Below are 26,781 nucleotides of genomic sequence, written 5' to 3'. Positions count from 1 at the left end.
GTTTGTCTTTTTAGAATTTACGAGTACATACTTTATCACAGTAATTAGCCAAATTCTTACAACGCTTTCTATCATGCGGCAGTAAACTATAAACAATTCCCGCGAAGTTCACATGTTCCGAAAGAATATATTTTATTTATTAGTGTTTATTCACAATCAATAAATATTCGATACTGAATATTGTTATATAATAATTATATATTATATTAAATTATTATTATATTATATATTATTATTTATTATAATCCTAAATATTGTCCTAAAATTAGGTAATTTCATAAGAAAGCTACGTATTGTAATGCGTAAAATTATTCGACTTCCGGAAAATTTCGACATCTTCGCGCTTCACATTCCCAGAGCCCAAAACAACCGTCAGTTCAAAAGTTATATTTCAGTTTCATGTGGACACGATAACTGCCCTGATTTTGCGACAATCACTTTCAAATTGACACATAAAATATAACGACCCAAAATTTCGGTCGAGTTCGTCAAAGGGCAAAATCGGTCGAGGGGGTTTATCGAAAAAACAAAATACTGCTATAACTATCGTATTAAGTAAAATATCGAATTCGTTTAAAATTCCTACTCTTCTTTGCATAAGGGTCTAAAACTTATTTAAGTAAAGTTTTTGGATATCATCAACCAATGGCCCAGGGGGTGGAAAAATCGGAAATTTCGAAGACAATAAAGATCATACCTCCCTTAATAGGCGCAGCATCGAATCGGTTTAAAGTGTTCATTAGTCCTCTAAACATTACATAAAACTTTTGTCTGAAACAATTTTTGATATAAGAAACCCTTAAGGCAAGGGATGACCAAAATGTTGCTGGAATTGTAAGGAGATGGAGCTTATCATATGCTAAACATGTGAAAATTTTTTTCACATGCAACCATTGTTGTATTGAGTAAATTTGAAGTTTTCCTTATGTTTAAGGTGGAAATCTTTTTTATCCCCTACTTTCTTTTTCCTGTTTAGCCTCCGGTAATTACCTTTCAGATAATACTTCAAAGGATGAATGAGGATGATATGTATGAGTGTAAATGAAGTTTAGGCTTGTACAGTCTCAGTTCGACCATTCCTGAGATGTGTGGTTAATTGAAACCCAACCACCAAAGAGCACCATATCCACGATCTAGTATTCAAATGCATGTAAAAATAACTGACTACTAGGACTTGAATGCAGGAACTCTTGAATTCCAAATCAGTTGATTTGGGAAGACGCATTCACCACTAGACCAACCCGGTGGGTTTATACCCTACTTAGCACCAGTAAAATCTACCTCTGCCTTCCAGTGTGCCAAAAGGGATTTTTTTGAATTTAGAACAAAGATATAGTTAAAGTAACTGCAGAGGACGACTAATATACCAAACCCAAATTTAAATTCATTTTTCTTTGTTAGTTTATTAAAATATGAATTTATTGTATAGATTAATATTTTTAAAAGAGAAAGAACAGACACATGAATAATATTTAGGAATATATTTTTATAAAACAGTAAAGCAAAGGTGAACAGTACACCTTTCTAAAAGAAGAATTTAAGAAATGCCAATTAGGCCTTAGATTTCATGAAGGGAAAATCCTGAAATTACCTCCCTGAGGTATAGAGAGTGCAATAATTGTACGTATTAAAGTTGGTTGATTTGTACAAGCAGTTAATAAATAAAGGGACTGAACAGCTCCTGGGATATGGAGCTCTGCCCCTACAAGTGGAGGGTGGATAAGTGGTAGAGTCTTGGGGCACTTTATTGCCCCGGGAGTGAGAAATTGTCCCCAAAGGCAGAAGAAACTTCTATAGGAAGTCAATGGCATTAGGATACAGAAGGCAACAGAATACCAGTGTATTATTTTTTCCTAGTCAGGCACCATAGTGATGTCTTCTTTTGTTAAATATTCCAGAGGTAAAATGACTTCCCAAACAGTTTTCCAGGAAAAGGAGTGTCGTAGAAAAGACAAAGCAGTGAGAATAGGTACATGAAATTTGAGAGCATTATTGTCATCAGATAAGTTAGAAAACTTGAAGAGAAAGTTAAAAATAAACAAAATGGATATAGAAGGGGTACGCAAATATAGATGGGAGGAAAGAGGAGAGTTGAGAAATGGTGAAGTAATCTATATTACTCAAGAATTGAAATAGGAAAAATTAGAGTAGAAATAGCTGTAAAAAATAGTAAAGCAAGAAGAGTAGAAAAAGTAATTTATCTGGATGGTAGAGTAATGGCTTTAAGGATTGGAGTGCTGTCAAAAGATCTAATAATAGTTTAGGTGTACATGCCAGCATCGGACTGTAAGAATAAAGATATTAATGTTCAATAACATTGATGAGTTATTAGAAAATGAACAGGATGCTACAAAATAATTATGGGGGACTGGAATGCAGTGATGAGAGAAGGCAAAGAAGGAAAGAGAGTGGATAAGTTCGGATTGAGAATATAAAATGAAAGAGCAGCCAGTCAGGTTGAATTTTGCTAAGAGAAGGATTTGTTTATTACAGATACATTTTTAAGAAACATAAACAAAGAAGATATACTTGGACAAGACTAACAGATGGATCTTGCTTTCAGATAAATCATTTTTTGGTTGAAAATAGACACAGGAATGCTGCTAAGAAGGCAAATGGGATTACAGGAGCTGACATAGGAAGGAGCATATTCTGTTAATGATGGAGATGAAAAAAAAAAGATTAAAAAGAATTCAAACTGCAATGAAAGTGAAGAAATGAAATGTAAAGGGTTAGCGGTCATAGGGAGAGTAAAAGTGAGTGAAATGCTGAAAAGGTAATTACTTAAGGTAAAACGGAAAATGACCACAGAGGAAATGTGATCAAGGATAACATCATCTATGTGGGAAGCTGCAGAGACAGGAATTGGTTTCTCTTGGGGAAAAAATCTTGGGTAACACAAGAAATCATACAAAAAGTGGAAGAAAGAAGAAAATATAAAAATAAAGAAGGAGAATACAACACAGCAATCTATCGAAGATTGAATTACAAATTAAAGAGAGAAATACATAATGCTAGGAAAAGGTGTCTAAATGAAGAATGTAAAGACATAGAAATATTAGAAAACAAAAGGAAGTATGACATGTTGTAAACGTAGCTAAACGCCACATGGGATAGAAGAAATCCCACTTATAAAATGAGAGAAATTGAGAAAAACGATAGTAAAAGTGTTTATAATGAGATAAAGAAACAATGGGAGGAATAGAGTAAAGAGGAGTTTATAGCATATGTAGGGAGAAGGAAACATGAAACACATGAAGCTGAGGAGGAAGAAGTTAGGAAAGAGAAGAAAGGCCCACCAATTTTGAGACCTAAAATTATACAAGCTATTAAAAACATGAAGAACAGGAGTAGATGAACTTCCAATAGAACTCTTTAAACATTTAGAAGACAAAGGAGTAGATGAAGTATTCCAATGTGTAATATAATTTATGATATTGGAGTATGGCCAGAAGATTCTAATAAAACAATAATGATACCAATACCTAAAATGGTTGGAATCAAAAAATGTGAAGAACATAGAACTATCAGCTTAATATCATATGCTGCAAAAATAATGCTGAGAATTATGAATAGAAGGTTGATTACAAAACTTGAGGAGAATGCTAGGGAAGAACAGTTTAGATCCAGAAAAGGAAAAGGAACAAGAGAAGCGTAGGACTGATCAGTATGATTGGAGAGAGATGTTTTGAAAGATAAAAAGAATTGAGCTTATGTTTTATATATATGGAAAAGGCTGACAGAGTACAATGGAGAAAGTTATTTGAGATTCTGAAAGAAAAGACTGATGATAGAATCGTATGTGAAGCAAAAAGCAGCAGAGAAAATAAATGAGAATTCACAAGTTGGTTAGAATTAGGCAGAGGAGTGAGGCATGGCTGCATGTTTATCACCAACACTGTTCACTCTTTTATGTTGAAGAAATATTGGATAGCCAAAAAGAAGTAAGCATAGGTGGAAGAAATATAAACTGTGTCTGAATTTCTGATGATCTGCTGATTGACACTTGGACATTACAAGGAATGATAAAATCATTGGAAGTAAGGATGAAGAATACAGGATGAAAATAAATGTGAGGAATACAAAAGTTATGAAGGTGAATGAGAAGAAAGATATGAATGTTGTAACAGCAGAAGGAAAAATTGAACAAATAAAGAGATACAGGACAGTATTAATTGAAACTAAAGATTGGAGAGTAAAGAAATAAGATGAAAACTGTAATGGCAAAAGAAGCCTTTTCTTAAAAAGAAGGAAGCCTTTTTTAGAAAGAAAAATTCTTCTTCAGCAACATGGATCTGAACCTGAGGAAGAAATTGGTAAAATGCTATATTTGGAGTATACTTTTGTACAGTAGTGAAACATGGATGCTGGGGGAAAAGGTATAATCAAGGATTCCAACATGTGGGTCTGGAGGAGAATGGAGAAGATAAAATGAGTGGACAGAGTAAGTGACATAAAAGAATTAAGAAGAATAAATGAAGATAGAACTATCAGAAGAAGGAAAGGAAATTGGATCATGCATATAATTAGCGGAAAGGGCATAACAAATACAAGGCATAACAAATTCTTGAAGGCTCCTTTGGTGAAAAAAAGAAGAGAAAGGAAGAGGCTGAAGTTAATAAATGACATAAAAGGTAGTGCAGGTTATGATGAGACAAAAAGAAAAGCACGGAACAGAAACAGATAAAGATAAGAGTGATGCCAGGGACCTGCCAACAGGCAGAACACCACATGATGATGATATACTATCCACAGTACATTGGAAAAAAATCTATATAATCATTACCATAAGTATTATTTTCAAGAGTAGTGCACATCACTGACTTATATAGTCTTAGAGGTAATTTCACTATGCATTCATGTTTTCTTTATTAACTATTTTTTTGGGGTGACCATGGGAAAAACAATAAAATCTTTTTGCCAAAAACTGACAAATATTAAGTAATTAGATATTTTTAAAGTATTCTATTAAAAGTAAAAGAAGATTGAAAAATAAACTATAATGTACAATAACAATAAGATGAGGGCTCAATGACAAATGTTAGGCTCAAACATTGAAGGGTGAAATATCTAACATTTAGCTGCAGAAGGACAGATTGGAATTAGTTTGTGATATCAGGAGTGAAGTGGAGACCATGTGTTCAGTCGACAGCAGCAGTGGGCGTTAAGCTAAATCGTTTTCTAATGTCAGTTAGCAGAGTCTTCCAGGCCACACAGCATGTTTGAACAAGGCAATTTGTTTTAATAATCTTTTTGGCAATCATAAACAAGTTTTTCAACAATAATTTACTAAGACACACTGTTAATGTTTTTATGAAATCTTCATATTTTATTTAAGAAGAAATCATATTTCTTATATGTTACAATACTTACTGTTTAAATAGACTTTCACATGAATCTATCAAAAAAGCGGGCAAAAATGGGAAAGTTATGCAAATCTGACTGATGAGTACTTCACTGTTGGCAACTACTTTGGAGGACTACTTTACTACTTTGGAGGAAATTGATCAATAAGCTTTTAGCTTTAAAAACTTCATGAATTCACTTTGGCATACTGTTGGTTAATGTTATTATGTATTCTTGCTAATAGAATCTCATTGCTTTCTGATTTTCTTATAAAGAATGTAAGTCATTCTTGCGGTTCTCATAAGCGGTAGTTTTTTTTAATGGGACCACAAATTTTATGGTTGGCAATCTAAAATTAGGTAAATATTTAAAAATCTGACTTATTTTAGCCAACCACATAATAATAATTGCAATATACGAAAAAAGGGGGAAAAAAAGTTAATTTTTTAATGACTGATTGTAACTGAAATCAAATGTTATCAGAAGTAATTGCATAAAATTACATAAAGTTCAGTTTGAAAATATCAAGAGCCAAACTATTACTGATGAAAAGAAGCAAAAAAAAAAAAAAATTGGCTAACTATCCCTCACCATTGAATGGAATCACCCAAATACATAATTATAGTGAAATACTAATGTAACAGAATCATCTAATTAGTACAATAATGTGACTTTGAGTTCAGAAACGATAAAAAATACGTTTTTCCTTCATCCCTTTATGGGTGTTTGAACAAGACCAAACACCAATTTAAATTCTTCGCTACCTAAGGGGCATTAAATTATATGGAAAAATCTACCTGCTTTCAATAAAAATTTGGAGGTATGGGTCCCATAAGGTTCCTACCTCCCCATCACCTTGACCGATTATGATCAAAATTAAATTGCACCAGTGCCTCATATACAGAAAATCATTATACCAAATTTCATACTTTCAGAATCTTTCAATATGCTTTTCTATTGGGGGGGGGGGTCATAATATTATTGTTGAAGTATATATGGATTTGAATACTAGACTGTGGACACTGGTGTTCTTTGGTGGTTGGGTTTTAATTAACCACACATCTCAGAAATGGTCGACATGTGTCTGTTCAGGACTACATGTTTACCAGTACATTTACACTTATCTGCAGGCCTGGTAAGCCAGTAGCAGTAATTGCATTTGTCTTTCTTTCTTTTTTCTGTTTAGCCTCTGTTAATTACCTTTCAGATAATACTTTAGAGGATGAATGAGGATTGATATGTATGAGTGTAAATGAAGTGTAGTCTTGTACCGTCTCAGTTCGACCATTCCTGAAATGTGTGGTTACTTGAAACCCAACCACCAAAGAACGCAGGTATCCATGATCTAGTATTCAAATCCGTGTAAAAATAATTGACTTTACTAAGACTTGAACGCTGGAACTCTCAACTTCCAAATCAGCTGATTTGGGAAGACGTGTTCACCACTAGACTAAGCGGGCGGGTTAATTACATTTGTCTATACACACATACCCAGATCTGGCAGAAAACTGGAAAACTGATTGCAATAATAATTATTTAAAAATGTTTTGACAAAGAAATATTATTCCTGAAAAATAATATTTTACTATATGCGTATTTTAAACAAATTATAGTAATATTATTGGGAAAATATTTTTAATTTGTGAGAAATTTATTTAAAATTGTAATTAAAGGCATTTATTTTAAGCCTGTGTACTGTATTAATTTACATGAACAGTTCTGTTGTCTGGTTTGATAAAAATAGATGTTTCTTTTTTAAGAATAAGTGACTATTCTTTTTATAAAAAAACTGCAAATTCATAATTATTAACAGAAGGATAAGCTAACAATTTTTAATTTTCTATCAGTCTAAATGATATATGTTCATTTGTAGAGTACTAAATAATAATCTGACAATCAATTTTTCTCTCTTGAAAACTCATTCTGTGCAGTGAGAGCCTCAAGAGATGATGTTATACTTCTGTTGTGAGTATACATATGTATGTAATCATAGTGAATATTTATTAGTAATGGAAGCTTAATGTTAGATTAACGTGCATAGTGAATCATATCTATTTCCTATTATTACTGTAAGGAAATCTTATAAATAAATGCGCATTATTTTCAGGAAGCCCTTAAATTACAAATTTTTAGTCAAAACAATTATTAAAGATTTAGAAGAAGGATATTACAAAAGGTTAAATTGAGAAAAATCTTTTCTTAATAAGGAAAAGGTAAACTTATAAAGCAATCACTGTAAGAATTCTGTTAATATTATTCACCTTAGCCAGTAAGAAAACTAATGATTGTTATAAAAACTAATGATTGTAAAACTTTGTCAAATTTTTCAACTATATTTTCTTGATGATGAAAAATTTTTTTGTTAATGATTTAACACCACCTGCATTCTTCTTCACAGCACTAATTCCTTTAATCAAACGGTTCCAAGAAATTATAATTTATCCTGAATCCTTATTGTAGATTATTATCCGCATTTTACTTTTTCAGAAAGTTTTTGTATTAGTTTTTCAAAATATTTATGATTCAGTGAAAAGAAAAAACGACTTTGACATTAAAACACCTATTAATATTACTAGTACTTCAAAATAAATTATCAGATGCTTATGAGCAACAATATCTTAATATTTTCTGAGAAGGAACAATGGGTACATAAATTGTAATAATTATAATACCCAATGAATCAACAACCTATTGTACACACACACACACACACCCACACACACCTATACTTAGAATAGACTAGATGAAAATATTAACAGGTAAATAAATCTTTTATTGTGATTGGTATATAATAATATATTATACAGATCGCTTCAGATACGCTACTACATGAATAAAAAATTTGATGTAGACTCCACATGAGTTCCTTGTATGCCTATTAAATTACATAAACACATTTTTTGCTGCACTTCATTTAAACTTATTTCATTGAAAGTGAGATACGATCCTCCAATCCTTTAATAAAGTGGACAGTTACACAATTGCATTGCGGTGGACATGGTGTCCACCACAATGCATCAAATTTTTTTGTTGTGTCCATACAACATTTTATATATTAATTTTGTTTCACGTCGCTCAAGTAATTATGTAGTCCAAATGAGAATGTGTTGGATACATAATCATGCACACATCTGTTTGAATACGACGTCATATACATTTATTTATTTTTAACCTTTTTTTTTTTTTTTAAGTCAAATATATTGATTTATTAATAAATATTAGACTCTGTAAAATTTTTCGAATTAAAATGAAAAGTACATAATATTTTATTTCATTAATAACTTCTGATTTTTTAAATATATTTTTTTTATTGTTATTATTGAATTATTTATTTTAAAGATTTTTTTTTAAAATCAGAGGTTAATAATTATTAATTAATCAAATCAATATATTTAAATCAGAAAAAAAAAATTAAAGATAAAAAGGAGATTTTAAGTCTCATTCGAACCGATGTGCCTTCCCTTGTAAGATCCACATATTTCGTTAATTAAAATTTTATTTGGCTATAATTCTGGAACCGATGAAAATAAATATCACTTATATTACGAGTATATCGTTGAAAAGTTCTCACTACAGGGCTTACTACTGCAGTTAAGAAAAAGTCCAAAATCCAAATTTTTTGTTTTTCGGGCTTTTTTGGAGACTTTTAGTCCAATCGATTGCAATCAAAAGGGGACGTATAACTATATGTTACAACAGTCCTAAATCCAAAATTTCAACATTCTACGGCTAGTTGTTGTTGAGTCATGCGAAATACATACATACGTACTTATAGACGTCACGCCGAAACTAATCAAAATGGATTCAGGGATGGTCAAAAACTAAATTGAAAAATTAATTGCAATTCAAATTATGTGATTAATTGCGGGTTTTTTTTTGCTGAATAACATTCCACCAAATCGAGGCGACTTATTGAAGTAAATAATTACTCCGATAAATAGAATTTTAAGCATAAATAATCAAGGGGTAGGATGGAACCCGTACATAAAATATAATATTTGTTTTACTTTAATTTTCAAGGCTGAATACTCACTTGTATCTGATGTTAATATAGACGACATGGGACATTTTAAAAAAAGATAGGGATTCCTTGGGACCCTGCTTAAGAATTTAAAAAAATAATTTAACGTCTGATACGTGATCTGTTTTTCAAGTTGAGACTGTTATTAAAAATCATCTATCAGGTAGTTGTCGAACAAGGGTCTTACCCAAATTTATTTACAAAGAATTTTGGATTTTCTCTTATTTACATTTTTAATAACGGGTAATTTTAAAGGTAAAAAAGTCATTTGATTAAGAGGGTATCATAACCAAGTGATTTTATCGAACATTTTGATCTTTTTCGTAATTGTGGTTCAAACTTGCTTTTTGTAACCGGTCAGTAAACCAATAAAAACACTATTTTCAGTATTATTAATAATAATAATTTTGATTATGCCGGCCTCCGTTGCTGAATAGGTAACGTCTCGGTATATCGTGCGGAGGTCCCGTGTTCGAATACCGGTCAGGCGTGGCATCTTTTCAGACGCTACCAATTTCCACCAGGCTAATACCGCAGTTCCTGAAGTCTGCTCTTTCATTAAAAAAATATAAATAAATAACGATTAAAAAACATTTACAATTTTTGTTTAATAATAATAATATTCAAAAATTTTATTTTATTTAATAAAAAAATTCCTTATTAAATAATATATTTAATAAATTCCTTAATTTAATTTTATTGTGTTATTTCCATTTAAAGACTATGCTGAACGTAAGGGACAGCACTGGAAATATTTTGTAATCCTTTACCGGGTTTTTTTAAAGATATTTTCGGTTATTTCAGATAAAAATCTAACTCCAAGTAATTTATTGCAATATAACCAGAGATAAATATTAAAAATGGAAATAACACGACTGGAAAAAAACCATTGCTCTTTAATACAGGTTAATTACTACCAATATAATACAATTTTGTATATAGTATTTGTATGACGTTTTTTTCAAATTTTAAAAAGTTATTTAAACATACATATATATATAGTTTATTACACTTCCGGTAATGTAAGGATTCAAATGCGCGGTCATCCATCTAAATCGGTTCAGCCGTTGAGCTGCTACGATGGAACATACATACATCCTAAATACATCAATCGCTCTCCTTTTTGGGTAGTCGTGTAAAAAACTTCATAAAGTTTAAATAAAGTAACAAAAACTAATTTTTTACTTAAATGTGTATGAAATGCAACTCGTAAAACCAGTTTATTTAAAATTGTAACTTATACTACGATAAGAATACCGTGTTGAAACAGAAGTTTCAACGTTTCACTTCTTCCTTTTTTAATCTTATTCTCGTTATTACGATGTCTTAAGATAGTACTTTAATGACATATCTACACAATTCCACCTTTAAACTTATAATTTTGTTTTATTTTAATATTATTATGCGATAATATTTTTTAGTCAAAACTGATTTATCGCACACCTCTTACAGTATTTCATTTTTACGTACATTTAAGTTCCTCTCCGCATTTGTAAAATCTGAGCTTGTATTGCGGTATCTATGGAAATACCACAATACAAATTCAATAGATAATGAAACATAATTAAAGTCCTGTAATATCCTATGAAGTTTCAAAGGAAACGATTTCTTTGAAACAGATTTCTTCTTTTTATAAGAACATTTCTATATTTTGTATATAAAATGATCTCTTCCATTTCTTCTTATAAAATGAGTAACATTTTTCTGATGCGATGACGTACTGAATTATCGATGACGTAATTTAAAATTCAATTCATTAATAATCTAAGACCGGTTTTCCTTAAAGCCCGATGACTTACGACGACATTGTAAGATGCAGTTATATCATAATGACTCATGTTATTTACATCCGTAAGTAGAACCGCGAAAACCTCATAAACCGCTGTGAAGTATAAATATATGTTTAAACCGAGTATTTTAGATCATTATTTATAATTCTACCGGCAGACTGGTGATACTAGAGAAGATTTTATATCGTGGTAGTATATCGTGTGTCGATTAGGTGAGTATTTCTGTTAAAATTTAAAATCTTTATATATATAAACTTCATTAGTATTATTTTTATTTTACTATTGTTTTGGTATATTATTCAGTTGTTTAATTTTGTTTACGTATTGTATTTTTTTAAAATGAATTCTGAAATGTATATTGATGGTGATTGATTACTAACAATCGAAATACCCGTGTAGTTTCTTTTTAGTGTTTCTTGAATGTTACCGATTGCTTGCTAATAATGTTTTGTTTTTTTTGTTATAATTAATACGACAAAAATGCTAAGCTGGTCTTCATTATTAAACATTTATTATGCTGACGTATAACATCATCTCGGATCTCTCCAAAAGCCACAAGGAGTTTCCAAGATAAAAACAAGATCATTATTAGCCAGCCATAGATATGAATCATGTAGACCGATATTTATAAAACTGAAAATGTTAACTTATCCATGTATTTATATTTATAAATGTGCAATCTTTCTTAAATATTCTTATATAGAGTGTACCGGGACGTATTTCCCGAACTTTAGGAACCGATTCAGGACACCAAAATGAGCAAAAAATGTTCATATCGACATAGGTCCTATTTGCTTTGTTTTCCTTCTGGACGCAATTTTTTGATTTTCAAAAAAAAAAAAAAAAAATTATTTCTCAGGCAAGGGGAAAATCTACTTTAATTAAATTTGGCAAATCTGACTAGTGTCTTATTCTACAAAAAAAGTTAAAAACATCACCTTCAAAAATTTTTAAATGGCGGCTATCTTAATTTTTTAATCTTCAATATCTTTGTAATTATTTGTTTGATCAAATTTTTACTTATTACAAAATTTATTAAGCATTTTGTTTTTAACAAAATGACATCTCATTTGTAAAACTCCTATGACAAACAACAGAATTATTCCAGACAATTAACCCGGCAGTACGATTGCGCACCGTATTACAAACTAATAGTTTTTTGCTTGTTTTTATTTCCTCCACTAACTATAATAAAAATTATCACCTCCGTGCGCAATGCACACATATATATATATATATATATATATATATATATACGGATACATTACATTATTATATACTAGATACATTATAATCTAACTTTAAAATCGGATAAAACCGTCGTATTAAGTTTCTTTTTCAGTTGGACGTAACACTGCTTATCGCAGAAATAGTAATAGAATATCATATCTCTTTGATGACAACGGCCATATTTCGGTTGCTCATAAAGCGAAGTTTCTGGGTATTTTATTAGATGAAAAATTCTCTTGAAATGTTAATCAAACTGATTTCGTTTGCGACGAAATCAAACTGTATTGTTGTTTTGAAGCGCTTTAATAAAATGCTGACTTTTTCATTATTAATAAATGTATGCGTGTGTATATTCTCGACTAAGTAAAATATTTCTCTTGGGGGTCAAAAGTCAGATCTAGTGTTCAAGATACAAGAATCGGTTTTCAAAATCCATAAATACTAATCATGTAGACTGATTTTTAGGAAAGTAGAAATTTTTATTTACTCTTGTGTTTATATTTTATGAATGTGCTATCTATGTTGAAAGGAATTGTTATTTAATAAAAAATAAAACGATATTTACCTCTATTAAAACAGGCGAAACAAGTGGTTTTAAGGGCACCGGTACCTTGTATTTTTTATAAATTCCATTATTTTTTGTTGCATTTTTGCTTATTTCAAATGTTTTTTATGCATATAAAGGAATAAAATAAGAAAAAAAAATATTTTTAGTGGCAAAATTGATTTTTTCGTTAAGTAATACTCACTGAAAAATCCGAAGCTTTTCTAAAGATTATTTATTTTTTGTTGGCACTGTCCAGTTATTATGCAAGGGAAATTTAGTGTTTATATGAGGAAATTTTGTCAATTTTGCTTGTATTCAAAGGCAAATAGGCTCATGATTGCGAAATCTCCATGGAAACTTGAAGAATATTTTGTTACAAGATGGTAAAAAAATTTCAGGAAAAGCGTCAACCGACAGATAAACTTATCAATAAAATTCAGGGTTACCATGGTGTTGCTGTAAGAAAAAATACATACAGTATAAAAGACATGAAGCATGCAGTATGGGCTATTTATTTTCATAAAATCTCGACAGATGAAAACCCTTCACATGGGCTTTGTCTGTGGAACATCAGGGACTATCATCAACATGATGGACTATTACCGAATAAAAAGTGCTGATAAGGAAGCAAACATAGGTTAATAAACTATGTTTGGTTCCTAGTATAGAACTAAGAAAAACAATAAAAGTATTCAACCAGAATATAAGGATGATGAGGAAGGAAAACCAGACAATTCAAAACATGGTACGAGATGCATTGACCTGCAGTAAATGATGTTATTAATTGATTTCTGAAAATTGCATGTTTTTTAAATAAAAGACCCGTTATTTCATGAACCGCTTAAAGTAGGAAAATGATATTTTATACAGTGTGTTGTGTATGCAAGACACAAATTCTTAGGAGCTGATGATTTATATTTTCTAAGATACATAACTTTTTGTACAAAAAATTAGCTTCAAAAAATAGGAAAATTGAATAAAAACTGCAAGTGAAAAAAATCGTTGTAATAAAAGTATGAAAAAACTCAGTAGCTAAACAACTTAAAACAACTGTGCAAAATCTCCCTGCTGAATTCCTATTGTGTCCTGAGATAATGTCTTAAAGTTAGAAAAAATAACATTACCAAGATACAAGGTACCAGGCACTCTAAATGTAATTCAACATAATACTGTGACTTGTGAGAAAGCCCCTTGTTATTACTCCTTTGTCATTTTTAATAAATTATCAAACACCATTTAAAAAATCTTTTCACAGATTTCTTTTTTAGAAGCAATATTCCTCTATTGATGAATTTTTAAATAATATTAATTAAAAAAGTCTGAATTTTTTGCACCCTATTCAATGTGTTCATAAATACATTCTCAAAAAACCTTTCCTTAACGCCTTCTGAATTGTGAAATATATTGTGGTTATTTTTCATATTTTGAATACTCAAGTACTCTTTTACCTTAGCAGTATTTTGTGTTCATATTTTAAATTATTAATATGTATCGTACTTTCATTTTATTTTATAAATAATTGTGTATACTGTGATACTGCATCGATCAAGACTTCCCTTGATCCATTCAGGTAAATGATGCAGCAGCTTGTTTTTTTGTTATCATTGCGTTATTATGTACCGATAAGGATAAAAATTTATTTATTATTAGTTGGTGGTAATAATCAATTTCGGTTTGATTTTCCTAAAACCACAAAAAAAACTACTATTCAAATGTTATCAAGTTATGTAGAATGTTATTTTATCATGTCCAATCTGACGGTGATTTCCTCAGTTTGTAAATTCATAAACTGCAAAATATTTCTTATGACTATTTTCAATTTCTAAACAAGTCAAATAATGTGATATTAATTTCTTTTTTTAATTTTGTAGGTATTAAGTTATAATAAATCTAGTTGTAGATAAATGATAATTAAAAAATATATATATTTCATATCTCTTAACAAAATAAAAATGATAAAAAGTTATAAAACCGTAACAACAAATAAAAGAGATACTAGTACTTTGTTTTCAATAGATCTAGCTTGAATTAATATTTTTTAGTTTAAAGCTTATAATGCGAATTAATTTTTTTATCTTCACAGTTTGGGTAGATCTAACACTTATAATTCAAATCCGATGATAGATGATAGCAGATGTGTTCAGACTGTAACAAATGGAATTTTCTAAAATGCTGGTAAAGAGCGCCAGTAATGTCAACTAATACAACCGTGCAGCAGCCAGTCGATAGTGTTAAAAAAGTATAGTAACTCTTCAATAACTTTTAAACAGTTAAACGCTAAAAAAATTTAATTTAGCAATTACTGCTCCCTCGACATATCTATTTTTTATAATGAGATCATCACACTCCAAGTACAAACCCATGGGGAGCAACTCAGAAACAGAAAGGGTATAATTACATCGTTTTGAAAGGTATTGAAAAATAAATATGTTTGAAGTAAAAACTTCAGGCTACAACACCCCTAATCAAAATTCGATCAAACTTATTTCAAAACTCTTAAATAACTGTTTAACAACAAAGCAAGAGAAATTTACCAAATGTTCCTATCTCACTCAAAATGCTTTGCTTTTATGAAATTAGTATTTGGGGAGGTACTGTAAGACATTTTTCATTCGTTCACAGTGTTCTGCCATTAGGGCAGGTCCTGTCACGGCTACTGCTCTCCATCTTGTTCTATCCTTTGCTAACCTCTTTGTTACTGTTTATTTTCTCTTTTCCATAATCCCATCCATCATTTGAAATCTCTTCCTTTCCATCTGTTCACCAAGCCTTCTTTCGCATCCACTAATAGACCTTCTTCTCATACAATGTCCTAGCCGACTCCTTTTCCTACATTTAATCGCATTCAGCATTTTCCTGTTGTCTCTGATTCTTCTTATACTTCTTTATTTGTTACACGGTCTTGCCATATGACATTTATCATTCTGCGTCACACCCGCATCTCAAAAGCCTAAATTCGTTTTCTGTCTGCTTTTCTCATCGTCCACATTTCAGCTCCATTGAAAATATTTCATTAATATCTTCCTTAACGCTAAGTCTAACTTTCTACAAGGCAGTTTTCCCTTCTTATTAAATACCTGCTTACTTCTTGCTCTAATTGCTACTGTGCAAGTCAGGTCATCGGTTATAAAACAGAGATTTCTTCACCTGCTCTACACTTCATTTCCTATCTTAATCTCAATCCTCTCCTCTTTTCCATCTAATACCGTACATTTTGTCTATCCTCATATTACGACTTTCCAACAAATTTTGAAAAATATTAAATGACGGCAATTTTAATTAGAGTTGTTGTAGGTGGATGTACTTTACATTAAATTGTTTGTTTTTTAATGACCTTTAAAATAATGTGTCACAATCCTACTCTTCCCATTAAAACCTTTTCAAATTATAATCGATTCCCCCCTCATGGTGGCTTGAAGTTGTGATCTAAAAAAAAAATAATTTTGAGACAAGAGCATTTGTTAAATTTAATTTTTTTTAAACTTAATCTTTTTATCAGAAAAGATTTCCTACCAAGGAGTTCCTAAATTTCATTTCCAGAGAGTTCTAAATCTATTTCATTACAAATGCATGTGTTTTATTAGATGAAAGTACAAAATCTAAAGTTTTTTTTAATCTCTTAATGTAACTCAATACGAGCACTGTTTACAACTCTGCAGATGTAAAACCGATAATCCACTGTATTCCACACTCTAACTAGCACGAATCGCTTTCACAGCTGCTGTTATTCTTTGGCATAGGTGGTTGAATAATTGAATTTTTTTTTGGTGTACGTCTTTTATGTATTACCAAAAGAAGAAATCTATCAGCATCAAAACACGACTGAGATATATTCTACTTAATAACATAATGTATTTTACAGAAGCTATTCCCTATATATCAATTTTTAAAGATCTTTTGCGTATAATAAAAGTAAATAAAATTTGTTAATTCTTATATTTTTTGAATATTTATTGTTTTTATGAATAGATATGGAAGCGCAAAACCATTGCTTGGGTACTCTGCTAGTATTAAATATTGACAATAAACTCAAAAAAGAAATTCTTATATGTAAAAGTAGCAGTTTCATTTTTTTTTTTTTCAGGTGATGGATTTCTGGAAGTTATTATTCATCTTGGTGTCACTGACTGTTTTAATTTCTGCTAAAGAAAATGGTAGTTCAGATGTTAAGCCTGTGGGGCAATCATATTGGATCGGTAGAGTGATTGATAATACTAGATGTCCAAAAGGAACGATTAGGACCAAATCTAACAAATGCAGACCTTTAGTGATTTACAAAGGAAAGTGATTTTAAAATTTAAAAATGTTATGATTACATAAAAAACAATTTTATTTTAACTTCTGAAATACAGTTATTACTTGAAGATTTATTTTTTTATTTAAATGATCGATCCACTGTATAAGCTTATACCTTGTGCACAATAATGTAATGTAGAATACTTATAGCGCTTACAAAAAAATGGTACAACAAGTAGGATTTGAGTCTGGAATCTTCTGGATGAAAATCTGTCAAAGGTGAACCTTCAATGGACTACTACTTACAAATAAATTTATAAATAATCCCTTAGCTTTAATAACTTATAGGGATTGCTTCAGCAAACTTTCAACTAATTTTGTTACACGTTCTCGCTGATAGAATTTCATTGCTCGCTGATTTTCACACAAAGAATCTTAATCGATATCAGCCTTTTCTATGGGATTAAAATCTACGCTTTGTGTTTTCCGATCCAAAAAATAAAATTCCTTGACCGATTCACGACTGATTTGGCTATACGCTTTAGGACTGCTCAGCTGAATAAATATAATAATATATAAAAGAGTGAAAAATTTGTTTTTGCCCTTATCTTTTTAATTTAGGCTCCGATAGGACATGATACAAACCAAAAGTATGTAACCTCCTGAGAGATATCGACTTATTTTAAATATTATTCTATACGATCATTAAAATTTTGTAAATAAGAATTGTAACAGCCTTGCCTCCCCACCTCCAAAACTCATCACAAAAAAAATTAAATGACATTGATGACATATATTCTGAAGAAATTTTACAAAATTCCTTAATCCGATCTGAAGATATCAAGCAGAAGTATAATCGGCAAAAAATGTTAATTATATAAGCTTATACCTTGTGCTTATAAGCTTATACCTTGTGCACAATAATGTAATGTAGAATACTTATAGCGCTTACAAAAAAATGGTACAACAAGTAGGATTTGAGTCTGGAATCTTCTGGATGAAAATCTGTCAAAGGTGAACCTTCAATGGACTACTACTTACAAATAAATTTATAAATAATCCCTTAGCTTTAATAACTTATAGGGATTGCTTCAGCAAACTTTCAACTAATTTTGTTACACGCTCTCGCTGATAGAATTTCATTGCTCGCTGATTTTCACACAAAGAATCTTAATCGATATCAGCCTTTTCTATGGGATTAAAATCTACGCTTTGTGTTTTCCGATCCAAAAAATAAAATTCCTTGACCGATTCACGACTGATTTGGCTATACGCTTTAGGACTGCTCAGCTGAATAAATATAATAATATATAAAAGAGTGAAAAATTTGTTTTTGCCCTTATCTTTTTAATTTAGGCTCCGATAGGACATGATACAAACCAAAAGTATGTAACCTCCTGAGAGATATCGACTTATTTTAAATATTATTCTATACGATCATTAAAATTTTGTAAATAAGAATTGTAACAGCCTTGCCTCCCCACCTCCAAAACTCATCACAAAAAAAATTAAATGACATTGATGACATATATTCTGAAGAAATTTTACAAAATTCCTTAATCCGATCTGAAGATATCAAGCAGAAGTATAATCGGCAAAAAATGTTAATTATAACCCGCTCCTGAATGAATTCACTCAAATACAACCAAAGTAACAACGCACTAATACAATGGATTTATCCTCGTACTACAATTAAACTTTGAATCCAGATAAAAAGAAAAGATTATTTTTCAATCCCTCCCCCGCCAATTACTGGTGATGGAAAACCAAACACAACCAGAAAGAAACCTAGCTACTAAGGGCATTGAATTATGCAAAAAATTTACCTACCAAAATCTGAAGATTTTGAGTAAAAGTTTGAAATATGGGGATTCATAAGATCCACATCTAGGGAGATATGAATCCAAGGTCAAGGGAACAGGGGTTCCTTTAACTGAACTTAAAAGTTATTAATGCCTCATATATAGAAATCATTTAAAATTTCTTAAAAATCAGTCCGGCCGTATTTTAATCGATCCAGACTATTAATCTATTTTAATCGTATCCAGACTCTTCTGAATATACCCAAAATACAGCCCATCATATATATTATGCTGGACTTTATTTTACATGCGTATATTCTTACATAATTTTTTAATATTACTTTTTTTTTCTATTGTTAATAAGGACCGTAGAATGTCAAGATCTGCATAAAACCCACAAAATACAAAATTTGACTTGATTAGTATACTTTTTCTTTTATAATGTATTGTACAGTAAGTAATACAGTGTAACTACATAGCTGGCAAAAGTTATGCGTTCAAATATACTGTTATAATAAATGATGTTGTTATAACAGCGGTGCAAACCTTCATACCCAAATTATTAAAATAAATATTCTTAATGAGTACGTTGAAATCTGTTCAACTAGTGAACAATAAGCAACTCCCTGTGGCCCGATGAGATAAGCATATGTATTACATTTAAATGAGGTGTAGTCTTGTACAGACTTAGGCCGACCATTACTGAGTTGTGAGGTTAATTGAACCCCAATCACCGAAGTACATAATTGTCTAGTATTCAAATCCATATAAAAGCAACTAACCTTTGCTAGGATGCAACCTCAGAACCCTCAGCTTTGAAAATTAACTGTTAAACAACTGAATTTGCAACAATAAATGGGCAAATGATTAAATGAGTTTTTTTTTAGAAAAGTAGTTTACGTTTTCAACTGTATTTTAACAAGTTTTTTGAAATACAAAAAGTAATCGAGGAGAAACAAAAATAAAAATAAATTGTCTAATTAGAAAACATGCTGATTGGTAACGTTTTCCATGATTTGAAACCTGAAAACTGCCACTATTTTTGGCAATCGTTAAAATCTTCAGTTATTAAGTATGTCTTGTAAAATATAACCCGCTACTTACATGCTTTGGGAAATAAATTCTTACAATCTCAATAAAAATTTTATTTGGATCATAACCAAAATTTAAAAAAAATACAGCCATAAAAGTTATTCCATGCGTAAGACAACTGAAATACTAACTGAGAAAATCTTATCTCTTAATCAATAAGCTATAATTATGTTTTAAACAAAACTTCTACATTTTTCTATAATTTATTGAAAAGTTACTCGGTGAAAAAAACCAAATAACTAATTAGCTATAACATTAGAATTTTTTTGTAATACATAATTTTGGGCTGCTAACATATTTTTAACAAATTTTTAAAAAAAGAAAGAATTCTTGATGATTCTATATAACAGGATGGAGCAGAGGAAACGCATGTTTTTTAAGGTAACCTAATTAAGGTATTTTGATCTCAAAAATGCATTAAAAATATTATTCAATGTAATTTTTTTTCTATAATTAAAACAACATAAGTTATTCAGTAGTGAAAAACATGCGTTTCCTCTGCTCCACCCTTTATATATATATATATACCTACTTTTCCACATGACATAAGCGAAAATGTTTTTAATGAAAAATCAGACAGTCTAAGCAAATTATCGAAGATAGTTTTCATTTAATGCCATTCGTAAATATTATTTTGTCGCAGAATAATAACAGAATTCCTGATATCCTTTCGATTGTCAAAGTAGTCTCACATAAAAATGAAAGAAAAGCGATTGGAAAAAGTTGATTAAAAAAGAGAACATAACCCCCACAATAAGCTAAGGCTCTCTGCAGCCTGAGCTTACTCTTGGTGTAGCAGTTTCTTTTACATTCCTTTTTTATTTAGAACAGATTCATCATTTAGTTGAGAATATCTTTTTTTCATATAGATCAGTGTTTCCCAACACAACTGATACTGTGAATCAATAAAAATTTTAAAATGTATTCATTTAGATTTGTTTTTATTTATGTTAAAGGCATATACATATATATTTATTTATATTTATATACATTATATATTTATAATATGTTTTTATTTACATTAATAAAAATGTATTTATTCTATTGAGATTACAAAACTTTCTGATAAGAAAGACTAGTAGTTTATTTATTATGTATATTGATTTTTAAAGGTATTTATCAAATTGGTAAAAGAAAGTCTAAAGTTCTAAAACATTTCTTTAATAACTCATTTTTACAGACTGAAATGACAAATTGCAGGTAGCATGTGATATAATAAAAACTAATCTAAAATTATGGTTTTTGGTTTTTGAAGTCAGTCCTTAATTAAGAACAACTTATACTGATTGTATTGAGTTTTGATTGTAGCGGTTAATGTATCGGAAAGAAAGAGTGATGTATGTTGCCAAACGTATTTGACCTTCTCTTTCTAATTTATAACTTTTCTCATCTCCACCACTCGCACATTGCCGTCGACCTAGCAATTCTTTTCTCTGAAAGTTAAGTGTCAGCAGTTTTCAAAAAAAAATCATTTTTAATTTGATTTTTTTGGTACTTACTTGAATACTCTACTTACAGTATAACTCAGATTTAAAAAATCATCAAATTAAAAAAAAATCATTGAGAAGAAAAGTTTTAAAAATTTGGAAAGTTTTTCTGCGTGTTTAATTGAGCGCATGGGGAAACAAAATTTTTTCAGTACACTACATTAAAATCGTTTAAAAGCTTACGACTTAGCTTTAATTGCTCTTTTTGTTCGTCTCTATGATTTTTCTGATCCGAAATATTCCACTTTAAAGAGAAAAGGCCACTTTTGCTCTTTAATGCTGCATATCTCCCAACCTAAGCAACGTAGTAATACAAATAAATTTGGAAATTAAAGGGTTTTGATCTAGCTTTAATGAAGATCTTTTTTAATGTAGCGTTGCAGTTTTTGGCCTTTGTTCATTTTTTGCCAAGGTATTGAAATCTATAGAATGAGACTACATGTATCACCCACTCTCGACTTAACCCAACATCAATTGAATATGCTATCACTATTGTTGTTATATAACTATATAGATACAACTGTAATTTTTTTGAAAGAAATTTTATTAAAAATACTTCTAAATATGATTAAATATGCGTTTTAATTTCTCTCATTTAAAATGCAAGTTTAAACACAGAAATAGGATATGACACATCTAAAAACAGCAATTGCAATTATTATTGTTAACAGATGGTAAGTTTAACAATTTTGGGGATGCTAGAAAATTTTTGATTCTCAATTTGGGTGGTGCTATATACTGTACTTCATAGTATGTGTAATACTACAGTACTAGTTCTGTAGAACTTTTATAAATGAGAAATATTCCTCATGTAATTTTAAATCATACACTGGTTGTTTAAAATGCTAAATACAACATACATATATTCTTTATAAATATTTTTTTTTATATATAGGTGCAGCACATAGCTGTTTGATATATTTAGTAAGACTTAACAGAACCCACCAGGTTAGTCTAGTGGTTAACGCGTCTTCCCAAATCAGCTGATTTGGAAGTCAAGAGTTACAGCGTTCAAGTCCTAGTAAAGCCAGTTATTTTTACACATATTTGAATACTAGATCGTGGATACCAGTGTTCTTTGGTGGTTGGGTTTCAATTAACCACACATCTCAGGAATGGTCGAACTGAGAATGTACAAGACTACACTTCATTTACACTCATACATATCATTCATCCTCTGAAGAATTATCTAAACGGTAGTTACCGGAGGCTAAACAGGAAAAGAAAAGTAAGACTTAACAGGGATTAGAGGTCTAGCTTTACTCGATTGATATCTTGGTTTCTAGTAAGGCTTTTGTCTGCAAATGCAGGATAAGATAAGTCCTATTACAGATCTGTAGGTAGAAAGGGTTACTATCTCACAAAGCTCTAATCAAGAAGGAGCTGTCCTGCCGGCTACAAGAAGATACCACGGATGAAATTAAAATGGCTAGTCCATGCCCATATCTATAAACGATAAGGAAAGAGGAAGGAGACACCTTGATCTGGATATTTTAGCATCTAGGCCAGGATTAATATCTTACAATATCTTATTAGATATTGCAGATGAGCAAATCTTGAACCCATTTGCTGGATGGGTTTTAACTAACTTTATAAGTGGACAAAATCAGAGCATTGTGCTTCACAGGAAGACATAACACTGTTTTTGCATGGATAGAATTTCTGTTGCCTGTCTATAAAGAAAAATTTGGGGCAGTTTTTTTCTCTTTTCATTCTGACCACTACCGATCACGTTTACATAGTTTTGACTTCTTTTTCTTTTCCCAAAAGGTTTGCATTCTTTTGCTCTCTTGTTATCGCCTTCCTTCCTTCCTTCCATCCATCTATTCAGGTTTATAACATTCTTTTCTTTCTCTCTGGATACTTAGATTTTCAAATCACTTTTCTAAATTTATTTGTCTTCACACAGATCCTTAAAAATGTTTAATGTTTTTAGACAAGTTGGTCTTTGTGGCTGTGTTTAAGAAGAAATTAAATATTTATTTTGTCAATCTTTGATTGTCCATTCTGCGTAAATGTCCGTAAAACTGTAATTTTCTTTTCGAGATTAAGGCCTGAATCTTTTCAGTAAGTTTGTAAATTTCTTTTTTACTTTTCCATTTGTAAATCCCATATTCATATTTTGGTCCAAAAAATTTATTAAAATCTGTTTTTCTACTTTTGCTATTTCTTGTTCGGAAAAAAATTGCAGACTTCTGCCCCCATACAGTTCTTCTGATAGGACCACAGTTTTATAATGCCTTAATTTGAAACGGTTATATGAAAAGGATTTTTATTTTAAATGTTTTTCACAAGATGATAGGCAGTTTCCATTTTTCATACTCTATTCTTCATTCCATTTTTTTTCAATTATTTTGGGTGATTTATTAAAATAACAAATTCTTTTGGGATTATCAAAATGATTTTGTTGCCAACAAAATCAAACCATACTCTGTTTTGCCTTGAAGAACCTTAAAATGCTAAGCTTATCATCATTATTATATTTATTTGTTTACATATATTTCCATCTGAAATGTAACATCTCCTTTGCTCCCTCAAAAAGTCACACTGAGTTTTCAACATACAAAAACAGTCAATCAGATTATCAAGTAAGAATCATGTAGACTGATATTTTGAAAAATTACCAATGGAATTGTTATAATTTGTAGCTCTGAGAAAGTGAAACTTTGGAAACTGGTTTCTCAGACTTTTTTTTTGTTAAGGTTTATTGAGAATGTTTTTCTAAACCAAATAAATAAAAAGTTAAAATGAAAACTTAATAAATTTTCCCCATTCCCTTGCAAATTTACAAAGAATTATGTAATTATGAGAATTATTTTATAGTTATCTGTTACATTTACACTATTCATGTATTTACCTTAATTATTTTACGTGTTTCAGTTTAAATAATTAATATTTTTATTTTATGTTTTAATTAATCGTGTATTTTGTAATGCTGCTTTGATCAAGATTTCACCACAGTTCTCTTGATCCATTCAGTTGACTACTGGGGCAGTTCCTTTTTTTTTAAACGTGGAATAGCATATCTACCCATCCCTGATGTAATCTATATAATCTATTATCATGTACTGATCAGAGCAAAAGATTTATTTATTTATTCTTGTTGAAAGAATTTTTTAGTTAGCATAAGGCTCATCAGTAAACTAGGTAGCTGTATAATTTCAACATAGCTTTGTGTATTTTTTGAGTTAAATTTCCTTTTTCTTTTTCCTTTTATGGAACAATAATATTCATACATTATAATATATCCTAAATTTTCCTATGATAATGTAACCACATTATGATAATGCATAGTAATCTATTTGTCACCCAACTAAACAATTATGTTAACTTTTTTAATACAGACTAACTATCAAATGCTTTTGACTGTAATGTCTGAAAAACTTAGTGCTAATTAAATTTGATGAAGCCATTAAATTTTTGATGCTACAAACTATTAATATGATCTTTGTACTTTTCCATTTATTAAAAGAAAAAGAATAACTTATTCTAACAAATGTCATAAAAAATTTACAAAGGTTACATAAAATTCTTGAGTAAATATTTACTTTAAAAATATTTATTCTAGTGTCAAATATTGTCAGAAAAAAGTTATTACAAAACACACAACATATACAGAAAAACTTTGCAGCCGCAGTTCTTAGGGATTGAGGAAAACGTTTCTATGTATTCTCCTTGTAGAATATTAATCAAATCTGTAAAAGACTAGCATACTTTTGAAAGGTGACATATCTCTTGATTTTTTTTTTTAGAAAGGTTATCATTGTATTAGTTTATTTATTTAAAACTTACTATGTATTGAAAATGAGGGAAAATAAACAAGAAATTTGACACATTTTGGAATTTTATAACAAATAAGGGAAGTATATGACTCGCGCTACAAAAAAGATTTATGATATTTAGGAACATGATGAGGTATCACTATGTAAGGTACATAATGACTCAACCTGAGTCTATTCCTTCGCGACTTAAATTTCCAAATGAAAAACAATATTTTTTCAGTGTATATTAAAGATTAAAAAAAAACTTTTACAGTAATATGTTGCTCTAATCCTAGGTAAAAATTCCTGACTCTCACGAGAATGTAGGCAAGATGTTAACACACCCAGGAGGGGTCTTAAATAAATAAATATTCTACTCTAATCAATACATAATAATAGATAATTGGTAAATAGTAGATTAAATGGGTTGCATCAGGAATGCATAGATATGTTATTCCATGAATAAAAAAAAAAGAACTCTTCCAGCACTTATTCAGATGAATCATGGAAAACTATATTAAAACCTTGAACAGAGTAGTGTAACAAAATATATAATCATATATAAAATAAAATATAGATGCGGTTAAAGCCCATGCTGATTATTTTAAATATTCACACATGAAATAATATTAAGGCAATACTCAAAAAATATACTAAATATAAAAAAATTACTATAAAATAATTCAGAATTCAAAATAGTGAAATTTATTTGAGCTCATATTTATTATAGAAATTATATAGGTAGAGAAAATCAAGATAAAGAAAATTCAGGGTTCTTCTAATTTATTTATTATTCTTTTTAATATTACAGTACTCATAGTTTCTGTAAAAGAGAACATTTTAATTTTATTTTATATAAATAACTTTTTTGAAAATTGTTTGGTTATTAATAATAGCAATGGAACTATAATAAGAAATTTCTCATAAGCTGAAGTATTGTGTTAAGTTGTAGGAAAATAGTTCTATTCATAGTTTGATAGAGGTGGATATTGTCATTTTCTTATTAAGTGACAATTTTTTTTTTACCAAACATTTTACATGATTAGTACTTCTGGTTGCCAAACAATGAATTAATAGCCCATTTTTGTATTTTGAAAATTTGTTCTGACTTATTGAGGGAGCCACAAGAAATTTTAAATAGAAATAAAATTTCTATTTATTATGTTTACCTATGAAGTATGCTTATTTCATAGGTAAGCATAATAAATATTGAAATGTTTCTGTTTCTTTTATCCCTTCTACTTTGCCATTAGGAGTGTCATGGATGTATTAATTATTAAAAACTTAATGTATTATTGTATGCCCACTATGATAATACAATTCACTTGTAAATTTAAATAGTGGAAGTATATTTTACAAAAAATGTTTTTGTTTTAAACGTGGAAATTACTTCTTGATGATATTATTAATTAGCAATATAGGCTTTTACAAGGGGTCATTCAATAATTAGACACAAGTTGCTCTGGAGC

At 29.9% G+C, this 26,781-nt stretch overlaps 1 long non-coding RNA gene across 1 annotated transcript; it reads left to right on the top strand.

The window, feature by feature from the left end:
• Window positions 1–11,108: 11,108 nt before the first annotated feature.
• LOC142319247 (uncharacterized) lies at window positions 11,109–17,298 on the top strand. Its single transcript, XR_012755146.1, has 2 exons — window positions 11,109–11,369; window positions 17,019–17,298. It is a non-coding gene; the product is annotated as an uncharacterized LOC142319247 (long non-coding RNA).
• Window positions 17,299–26,781: the final 9,483 nt, after the last annotated feature.

Source organism: Lycorma delicatula, chromosome 2 (assembly GCF_047948215.1).
Source record: "Lycorma delicatula isolate Av1 chromosome 2, ASM4794821v1, whole genome shotgun sequence".
Taxonomy (NCBI): Eukaryota; Metazoa; Arthropoda; class Insecta; order Hemiptera; family Fulgoridae; genus Lycorma; species Lycorma delicatula.
This window is presented reverse-complemented; position numbering and strand designations above follow the sequence as displayed.